We start from the raw sequence: 19,539 nt of genomic DNA on the forward strand, positions 1-19,539 counted from the left end.
TATCAACATTCTTATGTTTGGCGTTCCGGAATCGACCTTATCACTGGATGAAAAAACATTTTCTGCATTGTCCCACAACTTTGCAGGGAAGCTTCAGAACATGAAATTTTCACCTCCCAATATAGCAGAAAGGGTCTTTCTAGTAGTTGCACATCAAATCTAATCTGTCTGAAGTGTTTTTCCAAAGTTATCAACATTTTTATGTTTGGCCTTCCGGAATCAACCTTATCACAGCCTGAAAACGAGTTTTCTGCTTTGTGCCATAACTTTGCAGGGAAGCATCAGAATATGAAATTTTCACCTCCCAATATTGCAGAAAGAGTCTGTCTTGTAGTTGAACATCAAAACTAAGCTGTCTGAAGTGTTTTTCAAAGTTATCAACATTTTTATGTTTGGCGTTCTGGAACCCATCATATCTCAGTCTGAAAACGACTTTTCTGGATTGTGCCATAACTTTGCAGGGAAGCCTCAGAACATGAATTTTTCACCTCCCACTATAGTAGAAAGGGTCTTTCTAGTAGTTGCAGATCAAATCTAAGCTGTCTGATATGTTTTTCCAAAGTTATCTACTTTTTTCTGTTTGGCGTTCTGGAATCGACCTCATCTCAGGAAGAAAACACGTTTTCTGTATTGTGCCAAAACTTTTCAGGGAAGCTTCAGAATATGAAATGTTCACGTCCCACTATAGCAGAAAGGGTATTTCTAGTAGTTGCACATCAATTCTAAGCTGTCTGTAGAGTTTTTCCTGAGTTATCAACATTTTCATGTTTGGCGTTTTGAAATCAACCTCATCTCAGGCTGAAAACGCGTTTTACGCATTGTGCCATAACTTTGCAGGGAAGCTTCACAACATGATATTTTCACCTCCCACTATAGCAGAAAGGGTCTTTCTCGTAGTTGCACATCAAATCTAAGCTGTCTGAAGTGTTTTTCCAAAGTTTTCAACATTTTAATGTTTGGTGTTCCTGAATCGACCTTATCTCAGGCCGAAAACGCGTTTTCTGCATTGTGCCATAACTTTGCAGGGAAGCTTCAGAACATGAAATGTTCGCCTACCACTATATCAGAAAGGGTCTTTCTAGTAGTTGCACATCAAATCTAAGCTGTCTGAAGTGTTTTTCCAAAGTTATCACCATTTTTATGTTTGGCGTTCCAGAAACAACCTTGTCTCAGGCTGAAAACAAGTTTTACGCAATTTGCCATAACTTTGCAGGAAAGCCTCAGAACATGAAATTTTCACCTCCCACTATAGCAGAAAGGGTCATTCCAGTAGTTGCACATCAAATCTTAGCTGTCTGATGAGTTGTTCCAAAGTTATCAACATTTTTTTGTTTGGCGTTCCGGAACTCACCTTATCTCACGCTTAAAATGCGTTTTCTGCATTGTGCCATAACTTTGCAGGGAAGCTTTAGAACATGAAATTTTCACCTCCCACTTCAGCAGAAAGGGTATTTCTAGTAGTTGCACATCAAATCTAAGCTGTCTGTAGAGTTTTTCCTGAGTTATCAACATTTTTATGTTTGGCGTTCCGGAATCGACCTTATCTCAGACTGAAAAAGCGTTTTCTGCATTGTGCCATAACTTTGCAGGGAAGCTTCAGAACATGAAATTTTCACGTCCCACTATACCAGAAAGGGTCTTTCTAGTAGTTGCACAACAAATCTAAGCTGTCTAAAGTGTTTTTCGAAAGTTATCAACATTTTTATGTTTGGCGTTGTGGAACCCACCTTATCTCAGGCTGAAAATGCGTTTTCTGCATTGTGCCATAACTTTGCAAGGAAGCTTCAGAACATGAAATTTTCACCTCCCACTATAGCAGATAGGGACTTTCTAGTAGTTGCATATCAAATCTAAGCTGTTTGAAGTGTTTTTCCATAGTTATCAACATTCTTATGTTTGGCGTTCCGGAATCGACCTTATCACTGGATGAAAAATCATTTTCTGCATTGTCCCACAACTTTGCAGGGAAGCTTCAGAACTGAAATTTTCACCTCCCAATATAGCAGAAAGGGTCTTTCTAGTAGTTGCACATCAAATCTAATCTGTCTGAAGTGTTTTTCCAAAGTTATCAACATTTTTATGTTTGGCCTTCCGGAACCCACCTTAACTCAGGCTGTAAACGCGTTTTCTGCAATGTGCCATAACTTTGCAGGGAAGCTTCAGAACATGAAATTTTCAACTTTACGATAGCAGAAAGGCTCTTTCCAGCAGTTGCGCATCAAATCTAAGCTGTCTGAAGTGTTTTTCCAAAGTTTTCAACATTTTTATGTTTGGCTTTCCGGAATCGACCTTATCTCAGGCTGAAAACGTGTTTTCTGCATTGTGCCATAACTTTGCAGGGAAGCTTCAGAACATGAAATTTTCACCTCCCACTATAGCAAAAAGGGTTTTTCTAATAGTTGCACATCAAATCTAAGCTGTTTGAAGTGTTTTTCCAAAGTTATCAACATTTTTGTGTTTGGCGTTCCGGAACCCACCTTATCTCAGGCTGTAAAGGCGTTTTCTGCATTGTGCCATAACTTTGGTGGGATGCTTCAGAACATGAAATTTTAACCTGCCACTATTGCAGAAAGGGTCCTTCTAGTAGTTTCACATCAAATCTAACCTGTCTGAAATGTTTTTCCAAAGTTATCAACATTCTTATGTTTGGCGTTCCAGAATCAACCTTATCTCAGGCTGAAAACGCGTTTTCTGCATGGTGTCATCACTTTGCAGGAAAGCTGCAGAATATGAAATTTTCACCTCCCACTATAGCAGAAAGGGTCTTTCTAGTAGTTGCACAACAAATCTAAGCTGTCTGAAGTGCTTTTCGAAAGTTATCAACATTTTTATGTTTGGCGTTCCGGATCGCGCCTTATTGAAAACGCATTTTCTGCATTGTGCCATAGCTTTGCAGGGAAACTTCAGAACATGAAATTTTCACCTCCCACTATAGCAGAAAGGGTCTTTCTCGTAGTTACACATCAAATCTAAGCTGTTTGAAGTGTTTTTCGAAAGTTATCAACATTTTTATGTTTGGCGTTTCGGAATCGACCCTATATCAGGCTGAAAACGCGATTTACGCATTCTGCCATAACTTTGCAGGGAAGCTTCTGAACATGAAATTTTCAAATCCCACAATAACAGAAAGGTTCTTTCTCGTACTTGCACATCAAATCTAAGCTGTCTGAAGTGTTTTTCGAAAGTTTTCAACATTTTTATGTTTGGTGTTCCTGAATCGACCTTATCTCAGGCTGAAAACGCGTTTTCTGCATTGTGCCATAACTTTGCAGGGAAGCTTCAGAACATGAAATTTTCACCTCCCACGATAGCAGAAAGGGTCTTTCGAGTAGTTGCACATAAAATCTAAGCTGTTTGAAGCTTAGATTTTATGTGCAACTACATAAAATCCCTTTCTTTCTAGTGCAGCAACTAGAAAGAGAGGGTCTTTCTAGTAGTTGCACATCAAATCTAAGCTGTTTGAAGTGCTTTTCGAAAGTTATCAACATTTTTATGTTTGGCGTTCCGGAATGGACCTTATCTCAGGCTGAAAACGCGATTTACGCATTCTGCCATAACTTTGCAGGGAAGCTTCTGAACATGAAATTTTCAAATCCCACTATAGCAGAAACGGTCTTTCTAGTAGTTGCACATCAAATCTAAGCTGTCTGAAGTGTTTTTCCAAAGTTATAAACATTTTTATGTTTGGCGTTCCGGAACCTACCTTATCTCAGGCTGATGACGCGTTTTCTGCATTGTGCCATATCTTTGAAGGAAAGCTTCAGAACATGAAATTTTCACCTCCCACTATAGCAGAAAGGGTCTTTCTAGTAGTTGCACATCAAATCTAAGCTGTTTGAAGTGTTTTTCGAAAGTTATCAACATTTTTATGTTTGGCGTTCCGGAATCGGCCCTATCTCAGGCTGAAAACGCGATTTACGCATTCTGCCATAACTTTGCAGGGAAGCTTCTGAACATGAAATTTTCAAATCCCACAATAACAGAAAGGTTCTTTCTCGTACTTGCACATCAAATCTAAGCTGTCTGAAGTGTTTTTCGAAAGTTTTCAACATTTTTATGTTTGGTGTTCCTGAATCGACCTTATCTCAGGCTGAAAACGCGTTTTCTGCATTGTGCCATAACTTTGCAGGGAAGCTTCAGAACATGAAATTTTCACCTCCCACGATAGCAGAAAGGGTCTTTCGAGTAGTTGCACATAAAATCTAAGCTGTTTGAAGCTTAGATTTTATGTGCAACTACATAAAATCCCTTTCTTTCTCGTGCAACTACTAGAAAGAGAGGGTCTTTCTAGTATTTGCACATCAAATCTAAGCTGTTTGAAGTGCTTTTCGAAAGTTATCAACATTTTTATGTTTGGCGTTCCGGAATGGACCTTATCTCAGGCTGAAAACGCGATTTACGCATTCTGCCATAACTTTGCAGGGAAGCTTCTGAACATGAAATTTTCAAATCCCACTATAGCAGAAACGGTCTTTCTAGTAGTTGCACATCAAATCTAAGCTGTCTGAAGTGTTTTTCCAAAGTTATAAACATTTTTATGTTTGGCGTTCCGGAACCCACCTTATCTCAGGCTGATGACGCGTTTTCTGCATTGTGCCATAACTTTGAAGGAAAGCTTCAGAACATGAAATTTTCACCTCCCACTATAGCAGAAAGGGTCTTTCTAGTAGTTGCACATCAAATCTAAGCTGTTTGAAGTGTTTTTCCAAAGTTATCAACATTTTTATGTTTGGCGTTCTGAAATCAACCTCATCTCAGGCTGAAAACGAGTTTTACGCATTGTGCCATAACTTTGCAGCGAAGCTTCAGAACATGAAATTTTCACCTCCCACTATAGCAGAAAGGGTCTTTCTCGTAGTTGCACATCAAATCTAAGCTGTCTGAAGTGTTTTTCGAAAGTTTTCAACATTTTTATGTTTGGTGTTCCTGAATCGACCTTTTCTCAGGCTGAAAACGCGTTTTCTGCATTGTGCCATAACTTTGCAGGGAACCTTTAGATCATGAAATGTTCATTTCCCACTATAGCAGAAAGGGTCTTTCTAGTAGTTGCACATCAAATCGAAGCTGTCTGAAGTGTTTTTCCAAAGTTATCAAAACTTTTATGTTTGCCGTTCCGGAATCGACCTTATCTCAGGCTGAAAACACGATTTACGCATTCTGCCATAACTTTGCAGGGAAGCTTCAGAACATGAAATGTTCACCTCTCACTATAGCAGAATGCGTCTTTCTAGTAGTTGCACATCAAATCTTAGCTGTCTGATGTGTTTTTCCAAACTTCTCAACATTTTTATGTTTGGCGTTCTGAAATCAACCTCATCTCAGGCTGAAAACGCGTTTTACGCATTGTGCCATAACTTTGCAGGGAAGCTTCAGAACATGAAATTTTAACTTCCCACTATAGCAGAAAGGGTCTATCTAGTAGTTGCACATCAAATCTAAGCTGTCTGAAGTGTTTTTCCAAAGTTATCAACATTCTTATGTTTGGCGTTCCGGAATCAACCTTATCTCAGGCTGAAAACGCGTTTTACGCATTGTGCCATAACTTTGCAGGGAGACTTCAGAACATGAAATTTTAACATCCCACTATAGCAGAAAGGGTCTTTCTAGTAGTTGCACATCAAATCTAAGCTGTCTGAAGTGTTTTTCCAAAGTTATCAACATTCTTATGTTTGGCGTTCCGGAATCAACCTTATCTCAGGCTGAAAACGCGTTTTACGCATTGTGCCATAACTTTGCAGGAAAGCTTCAGAACATGAAATTTTCTACTCCCACTATAGCAGAAAGGGTCTTTCTAGTGGTTGCACATCAAATCTAAGCTGTCTGAAGTGTTTTTCCAAAGTTATCAATATTTTTATGTTTGGCGTTCCGGAATCGACCTTATCTCAGGCTGAAAACGCGTTACTTGCATTGTGGCATAACTTTGCAGGGAAGCTTCAGAACATGATATTTTCAACTCCCACTATAGCAGAAAGGGTCTTTCTCGTAGTTGCACATCAAATCTAGGCTGTCTGAAGTGTTTTTCGAAAGTTTTCAACATTTTTATGTTTGGTGTTCCTGAATCGACCTTATCTCAGGCTGAAAACGCGTTTTCTGCATTGTGCCATAACTTTGCAGGGAAGCTTCAGAACATGAAATTTTCACCTCCCACGATAGCAGAAAGGGTCTTTCGAGTAGTTGCACATAAAATCTAAGCTGTTTGAAGCTTAGATTTTATGTGCAACTACATAAAATCCCTTTCTTTCTCGTGCAACTACTAGAAAGAGAGGGTCTTTCTAGTATTTGCACATCAAATCTAAGCTGTTTGAAGTGCTTTTCGAAAGTTATCAACATTTTTATGTTTGGCGTTCCGGAATGGACCTTATCTCAGGCTGAAAACGCGATTTACGCATTCTGCCATAACTTTGCAGGGAAGCTTCTGAACATGAAATTTTCAAATCCCACTATAGCAGAAACGGTCTTTCTAGTAGTTGCACATCAAATCTAAGCTGTCTGAAGTGTTTTTCCAAAGTTATAAACATTTTTATGTTTGGCGTTCCGGAACCCACCTTATCTCAGGCTGATGACGCGTTTTCTGCATTGTGCCATAACTTTGAAGGAAAGCTTCAGAACATGAAATTTTCACCTCCCACTATAGCAGAAAGGGTCTTTCTAGTAGTTGCACATCAAATCTAAGCTGTTTGAAGTGTTTTTCCAAAGTTATCAACATTTTTATGTTTGGCGTTCTGAAATCAACCTCATCTCAGGCTGAAAACGAGTTTTACGCATTGTGCCATAACTTTGCAGCGAAGCTTCAGAACATGAAATTTTCACCTCCCACTATAGCAGAAAGGGTCTTTCTCGTAGTTGCACATCAAATCTAAGCTGTCTGAAGTGTTTTTCGAAAGTTTTCAACATTTTTATGTTTGGTGTTCCTGAATCGACCTTTTCTCAGGCTGAAAACGCGTTTTCTGCATTGTGCCATAACTTTGCAGGGAACCTTTAGATCATGAAATGTTCATTTCCCACTATAGCAGAAAGGGTCTTTCTAGTAGTTGCACATCAAATCGAAGCTGTCTGAAGTGTTTTTCCAAAGTTATCAAAACTTTTATGTTTGCCGTTCCGGAATCGACCTTATCTCAGGCTGAAAACACGATTTACGCATTCTGCCATAACTTTGCAGGGAAGCTTCAGAACATGAAATGTTCACCTCTCACTATAGCAGAATGCGTCTTTCTAGTAGTTGCACATCAAATCTTAGCTGTCTGATGTGTTTTTCCAAACTTCTCAACATTTTTATGTTTGGCGTTCTGAAATCAACCTCATCTCAGGCTGAAAACGCGTTTTACGCATTGTGCCATAACTTTGCAGGGAAGCTTCAGAACATGAAATTTTAACTTCCCACTATAGCAGAAAGGGTCTATCTAGTAGTTGCACATCAAATCTAAGCTGTCTGAAGTGTTTTTCCAAAGTTATCAACATTCTTATGTTTGGCGTTCCGGAATCAACCTTATCTCAGGCTGAAAACGCGTTTTACGCATTGTGCCATAACTTTGCAGGGAGACTTCAGAACATGAAATTTTAACATCCCACTATAGCAGAAAGGGTCTTTCTAGTAGTTGCACATCAAATCTAAGCTGTCTGAAGTGTTTTTCCAAAGTTATCAACATTCTTATGTTTGGCGTTCCGGAATCAACCTTATCTCAGGCTGAAAACGCGTTTTACGCATTGTGCCATAACTTTGCAGGAAAGCTTCAGAACATGAAATTTTCTACTCCCACTATAGCAGAAAGGGTCTTTCTAGTGGTTGCACATCAAATCTAAGCTGTCTGAAGTGTTTTTCCAAAGTTATCAATATTTTTATGTTTGGCGTTCCGGAATCGACCTTATCTCAGGCTGAAAACGCGTTACTTGCATTGTGGCATAACTTTGCAGGGAAGCTTCAGAACATGATATTTTCAACTCCCACTATAGCAGAAAGGGTCTTTCTCGTAGTTGCACATCAAATCTAGGCTGTCTGAAGTGTTTTTCGAAAGTTTTCAACATTTTTATGTTTGGTGTTCCTGAATCGACCTTATCTCAGGCTGAAAACGCGTTTTCTGCATTGTGCCATAACTTTGCAGGGAAGCTTCAGAACATGAAATTTTCACCTCCCACGATAGCAGAAAGGGTCTTTCGAGTAGTTGCACATAAAATCTAAGCTGTTTGAAGCTTAGATTTTATGTGCAACTACATAAAATCCCTTTCTTTCTCGTGCAACTACTAGAAAGAGAGGGTCTTTCTAGTATTTGCACATCAAATCTAAGCTGTTTGAAGTGCTTTTCGAAAGTTATCAACATTTTTATGTTTGGCGTTCCGGAATGGACCTTATCTCAGGCTGAAAACGCGATTTACGCATTCTGCCATAACTTTGCAGGGAAGCTTCTGAACATGAAATTTTCAAATCCCACTATAGCAGAAACGGTCTTTCTAGTAGTTGCACATCAAATCTAAGCTGTCTGAAGTGTTTTTCCAAAGTTATAAACATTTTTATGTTTGGCGTTCCGGAACCCACCTTATCTCAGGCTGATGACGCGTTTTCTGCATTGTGCCATAACTTTGAAGGAAAGCTTCAGAACATGAAATTTTCACCTCCCACTATAGCAGAAAGGGTCTTTCTAGTAGTTGCACATCAAATCTAAGCTGTTTGAAGTGTTTTTCCAAAGTTATCAACATTTTTATGTTTGGCGTTCTGAAATCAACCTCATCTCAGGCTGAAAACGAGTTTTACGCATTGTGCCATAACTTTGCAGCGAAGCTTCAGAACATGAAATTTTCACCTCCCACTATAGCAGAAAGGGTCTTTCTCGTAGTTGCACATCAAATCTAAGCTGTCTGAAGTGTTTTTCGAAAGTTTTCAACATTTTTATGTTTGGTGTTCCTGAATCGACCTTTTCTCAGGCTGAAAACGCGTTTTCTGCATTGTGCCATAACTTTGCAGGGAACCTTTAGATCATGAAATGTTCATTTCCCACTATAGCAGAAAGGGTCTTTCTAGTAGTTGCACATCAAATCGAAGCTGTCTGAAGTGTTTTTCCAAAGTTATCAAAACTTTTATGTTTGCCGTTCCGGAATCGACCTTATCTCAGGCTGAAAACACGATTTACGCATTCTGCCATAACTTTGCAGGGAAGCTTCAGAACATGAAATGTTCACCTCTCACTATAGCAGAATGCGTCTTTCTAGTAGTTGCACATCAAATCTTAGCTGTCTGATGTGTTTTTCCAAACTTCTCAACATTTTTATGTTTGGCGTTCTGAAATCAACCTCATCTCAGGCTGAAAACGCGTTTTACGCATTGTGCCATAACTTTGCAGGGAAGCTTCAGAACATGAAATTTTAACTTCCCACTATAGCAGAAAGGGTCTATCTAGTAGTTGCACATCAAATCTAAGCTGTCTGAAGTGTTTTTCCAAAGTTCTCAACATTTTTATGTTTGGCGTTCTGAAATAAACCTCATCTCATGCTGAAAACGCGTTTTACGCATTGTGCCATAACTTTGCAGGGAGACTTCAGAACATGAAATTTTAACATCCCACTATAGCAGAAAGGGTCTTTCTAGTAGTTGCACATCAAATCTAAGCTGTCTGAAGTGTTTTTCCAAAGTTATCAACATTCTTATGTTTGGCGTTCCGGAATCAACCTTATCTCAGGCTGAAAACGCGTTTTACGCATTGTGCCATAACTTTGCAGGAAAGCTTCAGAACATGAAATTTTCTACTCCCACTATAGCAGAAAGGGTCTTTCTAGTGGTTGCACATCAAATCTAAGCTGTCTGAAGTGTTTTTCCAAAGTTATCAATATTTTTATGTTTGGCGTTCCGGAATCGACCTTATCTCAGGCTGAAAACGCGTTACTTGCATTGTGGCATAACTTTGCAGGGAAGCTTCAGAACATGATATTTTCAACTCCCACTATAGCAGAAAGGGTCTTTCTCGTAGTTGCACATCAAATCTAGGCTGTCTGAAGTGTTTTTCGAAAGTTTTCAACATTTTTATGGTTGGTGTTCCTGAATCGACCTTATCTCTGGCTGAAAACGCGTTTTCTGCATTGTGATATAACTTTGCAGGGAAGCTTCAGAACATGAAATTTTCACCTCCCACTATAGCAGAAAGGGTCTTTCTAGTAGTTCCACATCAAATCCGAGCTGTTTGAAGTGTTTTTCCAAAGTTATCAACATTTTTATGTTTGGCGTTCCGGAATCAACCTTATCTCAGGCTGAAAACGAGTTTTCTGCATTGTGCCATAACTTTGCAGGGAAGCTTCAGAACATGAAATTTTCTCCTCCCACAATAGCATAAAGGGTCTCTCTAGTAGTTGCACATCAAATCTAACCTGTCTGAAGTGTTTTTCCAAAGTTATCAACATTTTTATGTTTGGCGTTCCGGAACCCACCTTTTGTCAGGCTGAAAATGCGTTTTCTGCATTGTGCCACAACTTTGCAGGGAAGCTTCAGAACATGAAATTTTAACCTCCCACTATAGCAGAACGGGTCTTTCTAGTAGTTGCACATCAAATCTAAGCTGTCTGAAGTGTTTTTCCAAAGTTAGCAACATTTTTATGTTTGCCGTTCTGAAATGAACGTCATCTCAGGCTGAAAACGAGTTTTACGCATTGTGCCAGAACTTTGCAGCGAAGCTTCAGAACATGAAATTTTCACCTCCCACTATAGCAGAAAGGGTCTTTCTCGTAGTTGCACATCAAATCTAAGCTGTCTGAAGTGTTTTTCCAAAGTTTTCAACATTTTTATGTTTGGTGTTCCTGAATCGACCTTATCTGAGGCTGAAAACGCATTTTACGTATTGTGCCATAACTTTGCAGGAAAGCTTCAGAACATGAAAATTTCACCTCCCACTATAGCAGAAAGGGTCTTTCTAGTAGTTGCACATCTAATCTAAGCTGTCTGAAGTGTTTTTCCGAAGTTATCAACATTTTTATGTTTGGCGTTCCGGAATCGACCTTATGTGAGGCTGAAAACGCGTTTTCTGCATTGTGCCATAACTTTGCAGGGAAGCTTCAGAACAAAAATTTTTCACCTCCCACTATAGCAGAAAGGGTCTCTCTAGTAGTTGCACATCAAATCTAACCTGTCTGAAGTGTTTTTCCAAAGTTATCAACATTTTTATGTTTGGCGTTCCGGAATCGACCTTATGTGAGGCTGAAAACGCGTTTTCTGCATTGTGCCATAACTTTGCAGGGAAGCTTCAGAACAAAAAAATTTCACCTCCCACTATAGCAGAAAGGGTCTTTCGAGTAGTTGCACATCAAATCTAAGCTGTCTGAAGTGTTTTTCCGAAGTTATTAACATTTTTATGTTTGGCGTTCCGGAATTGACCTTATCTCAGGCTGAAAACGCATGTTACGCATTGTGCCATAACTTTGCAGGAAAGCTTCAGAACATGAAAATTTCACCTCCCACTATAGCAGAAAGGGTCTATCTAGTAGTTGCACATCAAATCTAAGCTGTCTGAAGTGTTTTTCCGAAGTTATCAACATTTTTATGTTTGGCGTTCCGGAATCGACCTTATGTGAGGCTGAAAACGCGTTTTCTGCATTGTGCCATAACTTTGCAGGGAAGCTTCAGAACAAAAATTTTTCACCTCCCACTATAGCAGAAAGGTTCTCTCTAGTAGTTGCACATCAAATCTAACCTGTCTGAAGTGTTTTTCCAAAGTTATCAACATTTTTATGTTTGGCGTTCCGGAATCGACCTTATGTGAGGCTGAAAACGCGTTTTCTGCATTGTGCCATAACTTTGCAGGGAAGCTTCAGAACAAAAAAATTTCACCTCCCACTATAGCAGAAAGGGTCTTTCGAGTAGTTGCACATCAAATCTAAGCTGTCTGAAGTGTTTTTCCAAAGTTAGCAACATTTTTATGTTTGCCGTTCTGAAATCAACGTCATCTCAGGCTGAAAACGAGTTTTACGCATTGTGCCATAACTTTGCAGGAAAGCTTCAGAACATGAAAATTTCACCTCCCACTATAGCAGAAAGGGTCTTTCTAGTAGTTGCACATCAAATCTAAGCTGTCTGAAGTGTTTTTCCGAAGTTATCAACATTTTTATGGTTGGCGTTCCGGAATCGACCTTATGTGAGGCTGAAAACGCGTTTTCTGCATTGTGTCATAACTTTGCAGGGAAGCTTCAGAACAAAAATTTTTCACCTCCCACTATAGCAGAAAGGGTCTCTCTAGTAGTTGCACATCAAATCTAACCTGTCTGAAGTGTTTTTCCAAAGTTATCAACATTTTTATGTTTGGCGTTCCGGAATCGACCTTATCTCAGTCTATAAACGCGTTTTCTGCATTGTGCCATAACTTTGCAGGGAAGCTACAGAACATGAAATTTTCACATCCCACTGAAGCAGAAAGGGTTATTCTAGTAGTTGCACATCAAATCTATGCTGTCTGAAGTGTTTTTCAAAAGTTATCAACATTTTTATGTTTGGCGTTCCGGAATCAACCTTATCTCAGGCTGAAAACGAGTTTTCTGCATTGTGCCATAACTTTGCAGGGAAGCTTCAGAACATGAAATTTTCTCCTCCCACAATAGCATAAAGGGTCTCTCTAGTAGTTGCACATCAAATCTAACCTGTCTGAAGTGTTTTTCCAAAGTTATCAACATTTTTATGTTTGGCGTTCCGGAACCCACCTTTTGTCAGGCTGAAAATGCGTTTTCTGCATTGTGCCACAACTTTGCAGGGAAGCTTCAGAACATGAAATTTTAACCTCCCACTATAGCAGAACGGGTCTTTCTAGTAGTTGCACATCAAATCTAAGCTGTCTGAAGTGTTTTTCCAAAGTTAGCAACATTTTTATGTTTGCCGTTCTGAAATGAACGTCATCTCAGGCTGAAAACGAGTTTTACGCATTGTGCCAGAACTTTGCAGCGAAGCTTCAGAACATGAAATTTTCACCTCCCACTATAGCAGAAAGGGTCTTTCTCGTAGTTGCACATCAAATCTAAGCTGTCTGAAGTGTTTTTCCAAAGTTTTCAACATTTTTATGTTTGGTGTTCCTGAATCGACCTTATCTCAGGCTGAAAACGCATTTTACGTATTGTGCCATAACTTTGCAGGAAAGCTTCAGAACATGAAAATTTCACCTCCCACTATAGCAGAAAGGGTCTTTCTAGTAGTTGCACATCTAATCTAAGCTGTCTGAAGTGTTTTTCCGAAGTTATCAACATTTTTATGTTTGGCGTTCCGGAATCGACCTTATGTGAGGCTGAAAACGCGTTTTCTGCATTGTGCCATAACTTTGCAGGGAAGCTTCAGAACAAAAATTTTTCACCTCCCACTATAGCAGAAAGGGTCTCTCTAGTAGTTGCACATCAAATCTAACCTGTCTGAAGTGTTTTTCCAAAGTTATCAACATTTTTATGTTTGGCGTTCCGGAATCGACCTTATGTGAGGCTGAAAACGCGTTTTCTGCATTGTGCCATAACTTTGCAGGGAAGCTTCAGAACAAAAAAATTTCACCTCCCACTATAGCAGAAAGGGTCTTTCGAGTAGTTGCACATCAAATCTAAGCTGTCTGAAGTGTTTTTCCGAAGTTATTAACATTTTTATGTTTGGCGTTCCGGAATTGACCTTATCTCAGGCTGAAAACGCATGTTACGCATTGTGCCATAACTTTGCAGGAAAGCTTCAGAACATGAAAATTTCACCTCCCACTATAGCAGAAAGGGTCTATCTAGTAGTTGCACATCAAATCTAAGCTGTCTGAAGTGTTTTTCCGAAGTTATCAACATTTTTATGTTTGGCGTTCCGGAATCGACCTTATGTGAGGCTGAAAACGCGTTTTCTGCATTGTGCCATAACTTTGCAGGGAAGCTTCAGAACAAAAATTTTTCACCTCCCACTATAGCAGAAAGGTTCTCTCTAGTAGTTGCACATCAAATCTAACCTGTCTGAAGTGTTTTTCCAAAGTTATCAACATTTTTATGTTTGGCGTTCCGGAATCGACCTTATGTGAGGCTGAAAACGCGTTTTCTGCATTGTGCCATAACTTTGCAGGGAAGCTTCAGAACAAAAAAATTTCACCTCCCACTATAGCAGAAAGGGTCTTTCGAGTAGTTGCACATCAAATCTAAGCTGTCTGAAGTGTTTTTCCAAAGTTAGCAACATTTTTATGTTTGCCGTTCTGAAATCAACGTCATCTCAGGCTGAAAACGAGTTTTACGCATTGTGCCATAACTTTGCAGGAAAGCTTCAGAACATGAAAATTTCACCTCCCACTATAGCAGAAAGGGTCTTTCTAGTAGTTGCACATCAAATCTAAGCTGTCTGAAGTGTTTTTCCGAAGTTATCAACATTTTTATGGTTGGCGTTCCGGAATCGACCTTATGTGAGGCTGAAAACGCGTTTTCTGCATTGTGTCATAACTTTGCAGGGAAGCTTCAGAACAAAAATTTTTCACCTCCCACTATAGCAGAAAGGGTCTCTCTAGTAGTTGCACATCAAATCTAACCTGTCTGAAGTGTTTTTCCAAAGTTATCAACATTTTTATGTTTGGCGTTCCGGAATCGACCTTATGTGAGGCTGAAAACGCGTTTTCTGCATTGTGCCATAACTTTGCAGGGAAGCTTCAGAACAAAAAAATTTCACATCCCACTATAGCAGAAAGGGTCTTTCGAGTAGTTGCACATCAAATCTAAGCTGTCTGAAGTGTTTTTCCGAAGTTATTAACATTTTTTATGTTTGGCGTTCCGGAATTGACCTTATGTGAGGCTGAAAACGCGTTTTCTGCATTGTGACATAACTTTGCTGGGAAGCCTCAGAACATGAAATGTTCACCTCCCACGGTAGCAGAAAGGCTCTTTCTAGTAGTCGCACATCAAATCTAAGCTGTCTAAAGAGTTTTTCCAAAGTTATCAACATTTTTATGTATGGCGTTCCGGAATCGACCTTATGTGAGGCTGAAAACGCGTTTTCTGCATTGTGCCATAACTTTGCAGGGAAGCTTCAGAACAAAAAAATTTCACCTCCCACTATAGCAGAAAGGGTCTTTCGAGTAGTTGCACATCAAATCTAAGCTGTCTGAAGTGTTTTTCCAAAGTTAGCAACATTTTTATGTTTGCCGTTCTGAAATCAACGTCATCTCAGGCTGAAAACGAGTTTTACGCATTGTGCCATAACTTTGCAGGAAAGCTTCAGAACATGAAAATTTCACCTCCCACTATAGCAGAATGGGTCTTTCTTGTAGTTGCACATCAAATCTAAGCTGTCTGAAGTGTTTTTCCGAAGTTATTAACATTTTTATGTTTGGCGTTCCGGAATCGACCTTATGTGAGGCTGAAAACGCGTTTTCTGCATTGTGACATAACTTTGCTGGGAAGCCTCAGAACATGAAATGTTCACCTCCCACGGTAGCAGAAAGGCTCTTTCTAGTAGTTGCACATCAAATCTAAGCTGTCTAAAGAGTTTTTCCAAAGTTATCAATGTTTTTATGTTTGGCGTTCCGGAATCGACCTTATCTCAGGCTGAAAACGCGTTTTACGCATTGTGCCATAACTTTGCAGGAAAGCTTCAGAACATGAAATTTTCAACTCCCACTATAGCAGAAAGGGTCTTTCTAGTAGTTGCACATCAAATCTGAGCTGTTTGATGTGTTTTTCCAAAGTTATCAACATTCTTATGTTTGGCGTTCCGGAATCAACCTTATCTCAGGCTGAAAACGCGTTTTACGCATTGTGCCATAACTTTGCAGGAAAGCTTCAGAACATGAAATTTTCAACTCCCACTATAGCAGAAAGGGTCTTTCTAGTAGTTGCACATCAAATCTGAGCTGTTTGATGTGTTTTTCCAAAGTTATCAACATTTTTATGTTTGGTGTTCCGGAATCAACCTTATCTCAGGCTGAAAACGCGTTTTCTGCATTGTGCCATAACTTTGCAGGGAAGCTTCAGAACATGAAATTTTCTCCTCCCACTATAGCATAAAGGGTCTCTCTAGTAGTTGCACATCAAATCTAACCTGTCTGAAGTGTTTTTCCAAAGTTATCAACATTTTTATGTTTGGCGTTCCGGAACCCACCTTTTGTCAGGCTGAAAATGCGTTTTCTGCATTGTGCCACAACTTTGCAGGGAAGCTTCAGAACATGAAATTTTAACCTCCCACTAAAGCAGAACGGGTCTTTCTAGTAGTTGCACATCAAATCTAAGCTGTCTGAAGTGTTTTTCCGAAGTTATTAACATTTTTATGTTTGGCGTTCCGGAATCGACCTTATGTGAGGCTGAAAACGCGTTTTCTGCATTGTGCCATAACTTTGCAGGGAAGCTTCAGAACAAAAATTTTTCACCTCCCACTATAGCAGAAAGGGTCTCTCTAGTAGTTGCACATCAAATCTAACCTGTCTGAAGTGTTTTTCCAAAGTTATCAACATTTTTATGTTTGGCGTTCCGGAATCGACCTTATGTGAGGCTGAAAACGCGTTTTCTGCATTGTGCCATAACTTTGCAGGGAAGCTTCAGAACAAAAAAAATTCAGCTCCCACTATAGCAGAAAGGGTCTTTCGAGTAGTTGCACATCAAATCTAAGCTGTCTGAAGTGTTTTTCCGAAGTTATTAACATTTTTATGTTTGGCGTTCCGGAATTGACCTTATCTCAGGCTGAAAACGCATTTTACGCATTGTGCCATAACTTTGCAGGAAAGCTTCAGAACATGAAAATTTCACCTCCCACTATAGCAGAAAGGGTCTTTCTAGTAGTTGCACATCAAATCTAAGCTGTCTGAAGTGTTTTTCCGAAGTTATCAACATTTTTATGTTTGGCGTTCCGGAATCGACCTTATGTGTGGCTGAAAACGCGTTTTCTGCATTGTGCCAAAACTTTGCAGGGAAGCTTCAGAACAAAAATTTTTCACCTCCCACTATAGCAGAAAGGGTCTCTCTAGTAGTTGCACATCAAATCTAACCTGTCTGAAGTGTTTTTCCAAAGTTATCAACATTTTTATGTTTGGCGTTCCGGAATCGACCTTATGTGAGGCTGAAAACGCGTTTTCTGCATTGTGCCATAACTTTGCAGCGAAGCTTCAGAACATGAAATTTTCACCTCCCACTATAGCAGAAAGGGTCTTTCTCGCAGTTGCACATCAAATCTAAGCTGTCTGAAGTGTTTTTCCAAAGTTTTCAACATTTTTATGTTTGGTGTTCCTGAATCGACCTTATGTGAGGCTGAGAACGCGTTTTCTGCATTGTGCCATAACTTTGCAGGGAAGCTTCAGAACAAAAAAATTTCACCTCCCACTATAGCAGAAAGGGTCTTTCGAGTAGTTGCACATCAAATCTAAGCTGTCTGAAGTGTTTTTCCGAAGTTATTAACATTTTTTATGTTTGGCGTTCCGGAATTGACCTTATGTGAGGCTGAAAACGCGTTTTCTGCATTGTGACATAACTTTGCAGGGAAGCTTCAGAACATGAAATTTTCACCTCCCACGATAGCAGAAAGGCTCTTTCTAGTAGTTGCACATCAAATCTAAGCTGTCTAAAGAGTTTTTCCAAAGTTATCAATATTTTTATGTTTGGCGTTCCGGAACCCACCTTATCTCAGCCTGAAAACGCGTTTTACATATTTTGCCATAACTTTGCAGGGAAGCTTCAGAACATGAAATTTTAACACCCCACTATAGCAGAAAGGGTCTTTCGAGTAGTTGCACATCAAATCTAGGCTGTCTGAAGTGTTTTTCCAAAGTTATCAACATTCTTATGTTTGGCGTTCCGGAATCAACCTTATCTCAGGCTGAAAACGCGTTTTACGCATTGTGCCATAACTTTGCAGGAAAGCTTCAGAACATGAAATTTTCAACTCCCACTATAGCAGAAAGGGTCTTTCTAGTAGTTGCACATCAAATCTAAGCTGTCTGAAGTGTTTTTCCAAAGTAATCAATATTTTTATGTTTGGCGTTCCGGAATCGACCTTATCTCAGGCTGAAAACGCGTTTCCTGCATTGTGACATAACTATGCAGGGAAGCTTCAGAACATGAAATTTTCACCTCCCACTGTAGTAGAAAGGGTCTTTCTAGTATTTGCACATCAAATCTAAGCTGTCTGAAGTGTTTTTCCAAAGTTATCAACATTTTTATGTTTGGCGTTCTGAAATCAACGTCATCTCAGGCTGAAAACGAGTTTTACGCATTGTGCCATAACTTTGCAGCGAAGCTTCAGAACATGAAATTTTCACCTCCCACTATAGCAGAAAGGGTGTTTCTCGTAGTTGCACATCAAATCTAAGCTGTCTAAAGAGTTTTTTCAAAGTTATCAATATTTTTATGTTTGGCGTTCCGGAATCGACCTTATCTCAGGCTGAAAACGCGTTTCCTGCATTGTGGCATAACTTTGCAGGGAAGCTTCAGAACATCGAATTTTCACTTCCACAATGGCAGAAATGGTCTTTCTAGTAGTTGCACATAAAATCTAAGCTGTCTGAAGTGTTTTTCCAGAATTATGAACATTTTCATGTTTGGCGTTCCGGAATCGACCTTATCTCAGGCTGAAAACGCGTTTTACGCATTGTGCCATAACTTTGCATAAAGCTTCAGAACATGAAATTTTCACCTCCCACTATAGCAGAAAGGGTCTTTCTACTAGTTGCACATCAAATCTAAGCTGTCTGAAGTGTTTTTCCTAAGTTATCAACACTTTTATGTTTGGCGTTCCGGAATCAACCTTATCTCAGGCTGAAAACGCGTTTTACGCATTGTGCCATAACTTTGCAGGAAAGCTTCAGAACATGAAATTTTCAACTCCCACTATAGCAGAAAGGGTCTTTCTCGTAGTTGCACATCAAATCTAAGCTGTCTGAAGTGTTTTTCCAAAGTTATCAATATTTTTATGTTTGGCGTTCCGGAATCGACCTTATCTCAGGCTGAAAACGCGTTTCCTGCATTGTGACATAACTTTGCAGGGAAGCTTCAGAACATGAAATTTTCACCTCCCACGATAGCAGAAAGGGTCTTTCTAGTAGTTGCACATCAAATCTAAGCTGTCTGAAGTGTTTTTCCAAAGTTATCAACATATTTATGTTTGGCGTTCCAGAATCGACCTTATCTCAGGCTGAAAACGCGTTTCCTGCATTGTGGCATAACTATGCAGGGAAGCTTCAGAACATGAACTTTTCACCTCCCACTGCAGTAGAAAGGGTCTTTCTAGTAGTTGCACATCAAATCTAAGCTGTCTGAAGTGTTTTTCCAAAGTTATCAACATTTTTATGTTTGGCGTTCTGAAATCTACGTCATCTCAGGCTGAAAACGAGTTTTACGCATTGTGCCATAACTTTGCAGCGAAGCTTCAGAACATGAAATTTTCACCTCCCACTATAGCAGAAAGGGTGTTTCTCGTAGTTCCACATCAAATCTAAGCTGTCTAAAGAGTTTTTTCAAAGTTATCAATATTTTTATGTTTGGCGTTCCGGAATCGACCTTATCTCAGGCTGAAAACGCGTTTCCTGCATTGTGGCATAACTTTGCAGGGAAGCTTCAGAACATCGAATTTCCACTTCCACAATGGCAGAAATGGTCTTTCTA

This window comes from Synchiropus splendidus, chromosome 2 (genome assembly GCF_027744825.2).
Source record: "Synchiropus splendidus isolate RoL2022-P1 chromosome 2, RoL_Sspl_1.0, whole genome shotgun sequence".
NCBI classification, from domain to species: domain Eukaryota; kingdom Metazoa; phylum Chordata; class Actinopteri; order Syngnathiformes; family Callionymidae; genus Synchiropus; species Synchiropus splendidus.